Source organism: Triticum aestivum, chromosome 2D (genome assembly GCF_018294505.1).
Source record: "Triticum aestivum cultivar Chinese Spring chromosome 2D, IWGSC CS RefSeq v2.1, whole genome shotgun sequence".
Classification (NCBI taxonomy): domain Eukaryota; kingdom Viridiplantae; phylum Streptophyta; class Magnoliopsida; order Poales; family Poaceae; genus Triticum; species Triticum aestivum.
The window spans coordinates 300,386,366-300,398,534 of record NC_057799.1 but is presented as its reverse complement, the minus strand read 5'-3'; positions in this window follow the sequence as shown (position 1 = coordinate 300,398,534).

Below are 12,169 nucleotides of genomic sequence, written 5' to 3'. Positions count from 1 at the left end.
ATTTCGTATTTGCGCAAACAGAGATGTCTGTCTCCATATCGTTTCGGGATGTCTGTCTCCGTATCGTTTCTATCCGCGCAATCAAAAGCACACACCTCAGTTTTAGTAGAACTGCGCAAAATGAGATAGCTATCCCTCGCTGCCGTCGTCTAACCACCCGTCTTCCAGGTATTCCTACATTGGTAGTTACTAGGTAGAATGACCAACGCAATATAAAAGAAGTTGATTCATACGTTTTACTTCTTGATTGCAGTGTAGGGACGAGCGAAAACAACTGCATCCTAGTCCGGAATGCACTTTCTACCAGTTCATCCATGGACCAAGGACTAGCTGGCACGGCTGCACGACGGTTTTTTGGATAGGTGCGCAGACAAGAGGCATTGTGGTCTGCTTATTTCTACAAATAGCAGTGCTTAAATTTAGTGGAATGCACAAGCATTTCAGCTGGTCAGTACACTGCATGGTTCAGTTCAGCATTCCAGCTGAGACCACAATTATAATTGGTTATTCTGGAATGAGAGAACCTAACCCTGGATGGTGGCAACAAGAAAAAACCAGAGTGAACTCCAGGAAATTTAAGCCTGCCGGGAGGCCCTTTGCTCAGAGAAGCCTTGCTTGTTTTTTCCTGATTTGTAAACCTTCTCACAACTTTGTCTTTTGCTGTGAACTAGTATATGTTTGTTATGTTCTGTGAATCATTGAGATGTATAAAATTGCTTAACTTATGCTTTTCAAGTTTTTTATGAAGCCGAGTTTAATGTGAGTGTTCCACCTGAGCGCTGGACTAGCGTGTGAACGTTTGGAATTTACATTCTGGCCTCAGTTAACTGCATGAACCACTGTAACAAGATACATAGTTGCTTATATGTCAGACAGGAGATTGTTGATTGTTAGCTGGTCGATAGCCTAGTGTTGAAGCGAGCTGAGCCAATGTGCCGTGTTTTGCACAACTGCTTACAAGTGGGGTAGCACCAAACAGTGTTTACAAGTACTTATGTATACGTCGGCGCACAGTTCTCAAACGAGTACTCTATTTCATCAAAACACACACTGCTCGTATGATAAACCATGACAACTTATGTCTTACCGTGCCATATTCATGAAAAAACTAGTGAGGACGCATCTGTTTCGGCAACAATTATGATGGTTCTCACATGATTCACGGGCACACAAAAGTAGCAGCAGTTCCCATAGACAGATTCAAACAGAGTACTAGCCCCAGAGGGCTCGATAACAGGCAAGGTTCGGATAATCAGACACAATCCAAACTACTATTAAACACTAGCTGGGGCAACTATTTCATGCCTCGATCTAATTTGGGCTGGACACAAGACGGACCTTGCCATGAACATCATCCAGGACGTTCGGCAGCAGCTCAATCCTGTGAACCTTCATGAAGACAACCTTGTGGCCTTGCCACTCATAAACTTGTTTGTGGAGGAATGCCACGTCATCTTCTTGTGTAAGCTTGACAAGAATAGTATGCCTCACAAACGAAGGAGTAGCCTTGAACTTCTTGTGCTTCAGTACACCCTGGACAACACGCCTGACAACAGTAAGGCTGGAATACAACTCTTCATTGGTATAAGCGCAAATGGCTTCCAGGATCCAACAGCCTAAAAACTCTGTTTCCCCAGTGCGTATATTCAGGTCATCCGCCTCATAGCGAGTGACATGTACAACCACACAATCCTTGTCTGCATCAGGGCTCTAATTGAAACAGAAACAAATTCTGAATTACTTTCCAGTATAAGAAACACAAGTTATTTAAACCACTATGTATAGCATGGCATCGAAGCTAATAAATTTTTGCATTATTCATCACCACAAACTTAGATGAAAAACCAGAATCGAGATCGGCAAAGAAGAAAATCACCTTGGGCAGCTCAGCGGGGGGGGGGGGGCACATCCTCGAAGGGGGGAAACTGCTCCTGCATTGCCATGATACGTCTCCAACGTATCTATAATTTTTTATTGCTCCATGCTATATTATCTTCTGTTTTGGACATTATTGGGCTTTATTATTCACTTTTATATTATTTTTGGGACTAACCTATTAACCGGAGGCCCATCCCAGAATTGCTGTTTTTTGCCTATTTCAGAGTTTCGCAGAAAAAGAATATCAAACGGAGTCCAAACGGAATGAAACCTTCGGGAACGTGATTTTCGGAACGAACATGATCTAGGAGACTTGGACCCTACGTCAAGCAACCAACAGGGAAGCCACGAGGTAGGGGGCGCGCCTACCCCCCCCCCCCCAGGGCGCGCCCTCCACCCTCGTGGGCCCCCTGTTGCTCCACCGATGTACTTCTTCCTCCTATATATACCTACGTACCCCCAAACGATCAGATACGGAGCCAAAAACCTAATTCCACCGCCGCAACCTTCTGTACCCACGAGATCCCATCTTGGGGCCTGTTTCGGAGCTCCGCCGGAGGGGGCATAGATCACGGAGGGCTTCTACATCAACACCATAGCCTCTCCGATGAAGTGTGAGTAGTTTACCTCAAACCTTCGGGTCCATAGTTAGTAGCTAGATGGCTTTCTCTCTCTTTTTGGATCTCAATACAATGTTCTCCCCCTCTCTCGTGGAGATCTATTCAATGTAATCTTCTTTTGCGGTGTGTTTGTTGAGACCGATGAATTGTGGGTTTATGATCAAGTTTATCTATGAACAATATTTGAATCTTCTCTGAATTCTTTTATGTATGATTGGTTATCTTTGCAAGTCTCTTCAAATTATCAATTTGGTTTGGCCTACTAGATTGATCTTTCTTGCAATGGGAGAAGTGCTTAGCTTTGGGTTTAATCTCGCGGTGTCCTTTCCCAGTGACAGTAGGGGCAGCAAGGCACGTATTGTATTGTTGCCATCGAGGATAACAAGATGGGTTTTTTATCATATTGCATGAATTTATCCCTCTACATCATGTCATCTTGCTTAAGGCGTTACTCTGTTCTTATGAACTTAATACTCTAGATGCATGCTGGATAGCGGTCGATGTGTGGAGTAATAGTAGTAGATGCAGGCAGGAGTCGGTCTACTTGTCTCGGACGTGATGCCTATATACATGATCATACCTAGATATTCTCATAACTATGCTCAATTCTGTCAATTGCTCAACAGTAATTTTTTCACCCACCGTGAAATACTTATGCTCTTGAGAGAAGCCACTAGTGATACCTATGGCCCCCGGGTCTATCTTCATCATATTAATCTTCCAACACTTAGTTATTTCCGTTGCTTTTTTACTTTGCTTTTATTTTACTTTGCATCTTTATCATAAAAATACCAAAAATATTATCCTATCATATCTATCAGATCTCACTCTCATAAGTGACCGTGTAGGGATTGACAACCCCTTATCGCGTTGGTTGCGAGGATTTATTTGTTTTGTGTAGGTGCGAGGGACTCGTGCGTAGCCTCCTACTGGATTGATACCTTGGTTCTCAAAAACTGAGGGGAAATACTTACGCTACTTTGCTGCATCACCCTTTCCTCTTCAAGGGAAAACCAACGCAGTGCTCAAGAGGTAGCAAGAAGGATTTCTGGCACCGTTGCCGGGGAGGTCTACGCAAAAGTCAACATACCAAGTACCCATCACAAACCCTTATCTCCCGCATTACATTATTTGCCATTTGCCTCTCGTTTTCCTCTCCCCCACTTCACCCTTGCCGTTTTATTCGCCCTCTCTTTTTCATTCGCCTCTTTTTCTTTTGCTTGCCTTGTCATCATGGCTAGTCCTTTACCTTCTCCGTTGTCTCCCGAAAATGAAGTTCTCAATTTTAAACAAAGGGAGGGAGAAAATCTAAAAGATGCTTGGTATAGAATTTGCAATGCTCAAAATAGATCTACCAGGAAGCAATCTACTTCCGTTCTTCTCCGCAATTTTTATGTAGGCGCTAATCCTTGGTATAGATATATTCTTGATACCATTACCGGAGGGAATTTCTTGGGTAGCCATACTTTTGACTCTTATAATGCTATGATAGATTTATTTGGCTCACCACCTCTGTTGGCTAATGGAACTATGTTAACTTTGGAGCATGTAATGCAAAGACTTGAAATTATTGAAAACAAAGTTGCTACCATAGAGTTAATTGAAAATCTTGATAAAAAGATCCACAACTAAATTACCCAATATGGATCTAAGGTACGAGTCACTTTGAAAAATACTAAGGAAAAGGAACCCATAGTTAATGAAAGAATAAAACAAGATTCCACTAGAATCCATAAACTTGAGGGTATCATTACCAACTTGGGAACCGCTTTTTCTTCCGTAAAGAGTACTCCAAGTCCTCCAACTAAAATTTCCAAGCTTATGTATGTTCCTAAAAATAAGGGTGAATCCTCTAGTAAAGAAACTGCGGATCTTAAATCTATAAACATTCATCCCAATCTTTTTGCTATCATTAAGGAACCATTTGCTACACATGAATTTTTCGATCTTGTGCCTAAAAGTTTGATAATTACTAAAAATAAAGAAATTCCTAAGGATGATAGATGTCTCATTGAAGAATTGCCTACCAAAGATGGCAATACCTAGATCTATCCTTGCTTTTATGCCTAGCTAGGGGCGTTAAACGATAGCACTTGTTGGGAGGCAACCCAATTTTATTTTTAGTTTTTTGCTTTTTGCTTCTGTTTAGGAATAAATATTTGTTCTAGCCTCTGGTTATATGTGTTTTTATGTTTTAATTAGTGTTTGTGCCAAGTTAAACCTATATGATCTTCTTGGATGATAGTTATTTGATCTTGCAGAAATTTCCAGAAACTTTCTGTTCACGAAAACAATTGTTAAAAATCACCAGAACGTGATAAAATATTGATTCCAATTGCTTCTGATCAATAAACAAATTGTCTAGGTCTTCCTATTTTGGCTGATTTTTTGGAGTTCCAGAAGTTTGCGTTAGTTACAGATTACTACAGACTGTTCTGTTTTTGACAGATTCTGTTTTTCGTGTGTTGTTTGCTTATTTTGATGAATATATGGCTAGTAAAATAGTTTATAAACCATAGAGAAGTTGGAATACAGTAGGTTTAACACCAATGTAAATAAAGAATAAGTTCATTACAGTACCTTGAAGTGGTCTTTTGTTTTCTTTCGATAACAGAGCTCACGAGATTTTCTGTTAAGTTTTGTGTTGTGAAGTTTTCAAGTTTTGGGTAAGAGATTTGATGGATTATGGAACAAGGAGTGGCAAAAGCCTAAGCTTGGGGATGCCCATGGCACCCCCAAGATAATCTAAGGACACGAAAAAGCCAAAGCTTGGGGATGCCCCGGAAGGCATCCCCTCTTTCGTCTACTTCCATCGGTAACTTTACTTGGAGCTATATTTTTATTGACCACATGATATGTGTTTTGCTTGGAGCGTCTTGTATGATTTGAGTATTTCCTTTTTAGTTTACCACAATCATCCTTGCTGTGCACACCTTTTGAGAGAGACACACATGATTCGGAAATTATTAGAATACTCTATGTGCTTCACTTATATCTTTTAGAGCACGGTGGTGGATTTGTTTTATAGAAACTATTGATCTCTCATGCTTCACTTAGATTATTTTGAGAGTCTTAAATAGCATGGTAATTTGCTTAAATAATCCTAATATGCTAGGTATTCAAGAATAGTAAAAATTCTTATGAGTGTGTTGAATACTATGAGAAGTTTGATGCTTGATAATTGTTTTGAGATATGAAGATGGTGATATTAGAGTCATGCTAGTTGAGTAGTTGTGAATTTGAGAAATACTTGTGTTAAAGTTTGTGATTCCCGTAGCATGCACGTATGGTGAACCGTTATGTGATGAAGTCGGAGCATGATTTATTTATTGATTGTCTTCCTTATGAGTGGCGGTCGGGGACGAGCGATGGTCTTTTCCTACCAATCTATCCCCCTAGGAGCATGCGTGTAATAGTTTGCTTTGATAACTTGTAGATTTTTGCAATAAGTATATGAGTTCTTTATGACTAATGTTGAGTCCATGGATTATACGCACTTTTCCTCCTTCCACCATTGCTAGCCTCTCTAATACCGCACACTTTTCGCCGGTATCATACACCCACCATATATCTTCCTCAAAACAGCCACCATACCTACCTATCATGGCATTTCCATAGCCATTCCGAGATATATTGCCATGCAACATACCACCGTTCCGTTTACTATGACACGCTCCATCATTGTCATATTGCTTTGCATGATCATGTAGTTGACATTGTATTTGGGGCAAAGCCACCGTTCATAAATCTTTCATACATGTCACTCTTGATTCATTGCATACCCCGGTACACCGCCGGAGGCATTCATATAGAGTCATATTTTGTTCTAATTATCGAGTTGTAATTGTCGAGTTGTAATTGTTGAGTTGTAAGAAAATAAAAGTGTGATGATCATCATTTTTAGAGCATTGTCCCAAGTGAGGAAAGGATGATGGAGACTATGATTCCCCCACAAGTCGGGATGAGACTCCGGACGAAAAAAGAAGAAGAAGAAAAGGCCCAAATAAAAAAAGAGAGAAAAAGAGAGAAGGGACAATGTTACTATCCTTTTACCACACTTGTGCTTCAAATTAGCACCATGATCTTCATGATAGAGAGTCTCCTATGATATCACTTTCATATACTAGTGGGAAATTTTCATTATAGAACTTGGCTTGTATATTCCAATGATGGGCTTCCTCAAAATGCCCTAGGTCTTCGTGAGCAAGCGAGTTGGATGCACACCCACTTAGTTTCTTTTGTTGAGCTTTCATATACTTATAGCTCTAGTGCATCCATTGCATGGCAATCCCTACTCACTCACATTGATATCTATTGATGGGCATCTCCATAGCCCGTTGATACGCCTAGTTGATGTGAGACTATCTTCTCCTTTTTGTCTTCTCCACAACCACCATTCTATTCCACATATAGTTCTATGTCCATGGCTCACGCTCATGCATTGCGTGAAGATTGAAAAAGTTTGAGAACGTCAAAAGTATGAAACAATTGCTTGGCTTGTCATCGGGGTTGTGCATGATTTAAATACTTTGTGTGGTGAAGATAGAGCATAGCCAGACTATATGATTTTGTAGGGATAACTTTCTTTGGCCATGTTATTTTGAGAAGACATAATTGCTTAGTTTGTATGCTTGAAGTATTATTATTTTTATGTCAATATGAACTTTTGTCTTGAATCTTTCGGATCTGAATATTCATACCACAATTAAGAAGAATTACATTGAAATTATGCCAAGTAGCACTCCGCATCAAAAATTTTGTTTTTATCATTTACCTACTCGAGGACAAGCAAGAATTAAGCTTGGGGATGCTTGATACGTCTCCAACGTATCTATAATTTTTTATTGCTCCATGCTATATTATCTTCTGTTTTGGACATTATTGGGCTTTATTATTCACTTTTATATTATTTTTGGGACTAACCTATTAACCGGAGGCCCAGCCCAGAATTGCTGTTTTTTGCCTATTTCAGAGTTTCGCAGAAAAAGATTATCAAACGGAGTCCAAACGGAATGAATCCTTCGGGAACGTGATTTTCGGAACGAACATGATCCAGGAGACTTGGACCCTACGTCAAGCAACTAACAGGGAAGCCATGAGGTAGGGGGCGCGCCTACCCCCCAGGGCGCGCCCTCCACCCTCGTGGGCCCCCTGTTGCTCCACCGACGTACTTCTTCCTCCTATATATACCTACGTACCCCCAAATGATCAGATACGGAGCCAAAAACCTAATTCCACCGCTGCAACCTTCTGTACCCACGAGATCCCATCTTGGGGCCTGTTCCGGGAGCTCCGCCGGAGGGGGCATCAATCATGGAGGGCTTCTACATCAACACCATGTCCTCTCCGATGAAGTGTGAGTAGTTTACCTCAGACCTTCGGGTCCATAGTTAGTAGCTAGATGGCTTTCTCTCTTTTTTTTCGATCTCAATACAATGTTCTCCCCCTCTCTCGTGGAGATCTATTTGATGTAATCTTCTTTTGCGGTGTGTTTGTTGAGACCGATGAATTGTGGGTTTATGATCAAGTTTATCTATGAACAATATTTGAATCTTCTCTGAATTCTTTTATGTATGATTGGTTATCTTTGCAAGTCTCTTCGAATTATAAGTTTGGTTTGGCCTACTAGATTGATCTTTCTTGTAATGGGAGAAGTGCTTAGCTTTGGGTTCAATCTTGCGGTGTCCTTTCCCAGTGACAGTAGGGGCAGCAAGGCACGTATTGTATTGTTGCCGTCGAGGATAACAAGATGAGGTTTTTATCATACTGCATGAATTTATCCCTCTACATCATGTCATCTTGCTTAAGGCGTTACTCTGTTCTTATGAACTTAATACTCTAGATGCATGCTGGATAGCGGTCGATGTGTGGAGTAATAGTAGTAGATGCAGGCAGGAGTCGGTCTACTTGTCTCGGACGTGATGCCTATATACATGATTATACCTAGATATTCTCATAACTATGCTCAATTCTGTCAATTGCTCAACAGTAATTTGTGCACCCACCGTGAAATACTTATGCTCTTGAGAGAAGCCACTAGTGAAACCTATTGCCCCCGGGTCTATCTTCATCATATTAATCTTCCAACACTTAGTTATTTCCGTTGCTTTTTACTTTGCTTTTATTTCACTTTGCATCTTTATCATAAAAATACCAAAAAATTTATCCTATCAGATCTCACTCTGGTAAGTGAGCGTGTAGGGATTGACAACCCCTTACGCGTTGGTTGCGAGGATTTATTTGTTTTGTGTAGGTGCGAGGGACTCGCGTGTAGCCTCCTACTGGATTGATACCTTGGTTCTCAAAAACTGAGGGAAATACTTATGCTACTTTGCTGCATCACCCTTTCCTCTTCAAGGGAAAACCAACGCAGTGCTTAAGAGGTAGCATGCCACGGGGGCTATAACCTCAAATGGGGCGTTGACCATCTCAGTAGTGACCCTGAGCGTATCTGGGGTCGGCTTGGTGGCTGCCTCCATCTTCTTGGAGCTCTCTGTCTCGTGGGGACCAGCCTCCCACGTCTGCTCCAATATCGGCAGATCTTTGCCTGGTTCTCCTTGGTCCATCATGAAACTGACGAATACTAGGAGACCACTGAAAGGATAACACAATCGCAATGACAATGAAACAAAAAAGAGAGTGAGGATCGGTTACTGCTTTGCAAAAGTTCTTTTTTTTTCTCTGAACGAAAATATACCAACATCACGGATCCGCTTACCTTCCCTTCGGTGGGAGAGAAGAACAGTGGCAGATACGAGTGTTGCCTTTCTCGAAGACGGTGACGGAGAAGGGGATTCAGCGAAGAGTGAAATGATGGTTGCTTCGTCCGTCAAACTTAGATTGCGGGGAGGTGGGTTTTGTGATACGACGGCTCGTTACTGCCGCGCTACGACCGGGGTGACTCTTCGCCTGCATACCGCCTTCTAATTTGGTGGATGGCATTTGGGCCCGCGCTCTGCATGGCCCGCATGTCGATGAACAAAAGTATAACGGCATTCAGTGGAGGGAGACGTTTCGATGACCTAGGAGGAGCCAAAAAGCGGTATTGTATCCGCTGTACTAGTAGTAATTGTTTTTATGGGTAGCTGTAGAGTGACTCCACTGTACTAGTATTAATTGTTTCTCTAGGCCCAAGACAAAACAGCCCATCCACCCTAGTAAATAGTAAAATCAATTCAAAAGCCCATATATTTACTGAATGAGAGGCGCTACCCACACCCAGCACACCGCCCCCCAAAAAAACATGGGTGCTCTTCTTCCTCCTCACTCCCACCCACCTCACGTCAGCTCGCTCCACTCGTACCCCCAAATTCCTCACCTCACTCCTACAGAAAACCCCAGCTCCCCTTCAAATCCTTGAGCGCGACGCGACGCCCTCGAGGAAAATGGAGTCGGCTGACCCCAGCGCCAAGAAGATGAGGCTCCCGCCAGCGGTGACGCATGTTGTAGATCCCGCACCCGGCAACGCGTGGAGAAGCGGCGACCCCGCCCCCACCGGATCCCTGGAACCCGTAGAATCTCGGGTGCACCGCATCAGCGATCTCCCGGACGCCGTCCTTGGGGAGATCATCTCGCTTCTCCCCACCAAGGATTGCTGCCGCACCCAAGTCCTCTCAATTCGGTGGTACCCTCTATGGTGCGCCGTGCCCTTAATCTCGACTGTTATCAGCTATCTCTCTTCAATGATTTTGAAATCCCCAGAGCCATCATCTCCTCCCACCAGGGCTCCTTTCAAAGCCTCTGCATCCCGTCATGCTACCTGAGCAAGCATACCATGCCCTGCACGGTGGACGCCTGGCTGAAATCCCCTGAATTCACAGAACTACAGCTGCTTGAGTTCTACTATTCCCCTAGAAATCACATACCACATACCGAACGCCATGTACTTGTGCCCTCAGCACCGATGTCCATCTCGCGGTTTTCCTCCTCTCTCCACACCACCACTTTTGCATTGCGCTACCTACCAGACAATCTGGTACTAAACCTTCGACTCCCATTTCTCAAGAAACTTTCACTTGTGCGGGTTCGTATATCGGAGGCCACATTGCACATCATCATCCACTCCAGTTGCCCTACCCTGGAGTGCTTGGTGCTTGTTTTCACAGTTAGAATCGGTTGTCTCCAAATAAAGTCGCCAAACCTTGTAAGAATTGGAATTTCTTTTGACGGACGGCAGCTCATCATCCAAGAAGCCCCTTCACTTCAAAGGTTGATCCTTGATTCTAGTTATTCACCGTTGCAAATAACCGTCCTCTCTGCGCCTAAACTGGAGACCTTGGGTGTAATACATGATCTCTGTGCTCATTTCAATATGGTGTTTGGCTCCACAGTTCTTCAAGTACTTTATATTATCATCTACACTTGTAACCATAAGCTGCATTTTAAATTTCTGCGCATAAGTTATATATCATCTTGGAGTACACATTTTGTACTAATATTATGTTCTATGCTCAATGAAGAGTTTATCCATGGATGGCCTATCAATGGTGCTAGATTCTGTCAATATCTTATATCCAAATGAATAGTTTTGATCTGAACAAGATTATTGGCTTGCTGCAATGCTTTCCATGTCTGGAGAAGTTGTATATAAAGTTGATAATTTCACGCACATTGGAAGCCCGCATATAGTGTACTAGAATTAACCGTTCAGCTGTTGCTCTTTCGACACTCTTTTTTAGACCTTAACTGTTTTCAATCTTCATGTCGATTTAGGCAACAGGACGGGGTAAGAAAGTTATAACCAATCGGTGGATTCGTAAGGATCGGGATTTTCTCACTTCTCATGAGATTCGATTGAAGACAATAACGCTAGAACGATATGTAGCCAACCGTGCAAACACTAGATTTGTCACATTCTTCCTGCTGAATGCGAGGTTACTATTGTCCATCAGGCTTAAGTTTATCAGCAGCATGTTTTTGACGGATGGGTATGTGGAAGAGCAAAAAAAGGAGTTTCAGGTGGGCAAAAGAGCTTCTGAACGTGCCGGGCTTCTATTTACAACATATAGTGGTCATAGTCCAGTAAATTTTATGACCCAGATGTTCATTCTATGGACCTGACCGATCCATTTGACTGTGACTGCCGAAAACAGTGCTGGAGTTAGATGTTGTTGCCCTTTTCAACCTGGGTTTTTTGTAAACCTGATGAACAATTAACCCTTGTGCTTTTGTACAGTTTGTAAGCTGGAGTTAGATGTTCTTGCCCTTTTCAACTTGGCTGTGACTGTCATATTTTCTTTGAAACAAGGCAAATGGCTTGCCAGTCATTTAATTTAGAGTGAAATATTGCAACTAAAAAATACCAACCAAGGGAAATAACATCACTCTCGCCGGCTGCTTGAGCTCACTGTGCATTACAGAAGCCAAGTGATTAGCCCCCACCAGCACCCACAAACTTATTTCGAACTAGCACATCAAATGGGCTGTAAATTTTCATAGGAAAGGCTACATGACCGTGACAGATTTGGATTCTGAAATTTGGGACCCGCGAGGAAATAGCCTATCCAAGGTGGTGTCGACTTACTAGCCAGTCAACAAATGATTCTGCCTACCAGCCGTTGGATTGACATCCAACATCTGTCATGTATCTTCTATCTCTTGTCTTCTTCTTCCTCCAGCCACCCAAACCAAACCACCGCGTCGGCTCCGCCTGCTCCCGCCTCCCATGGCTG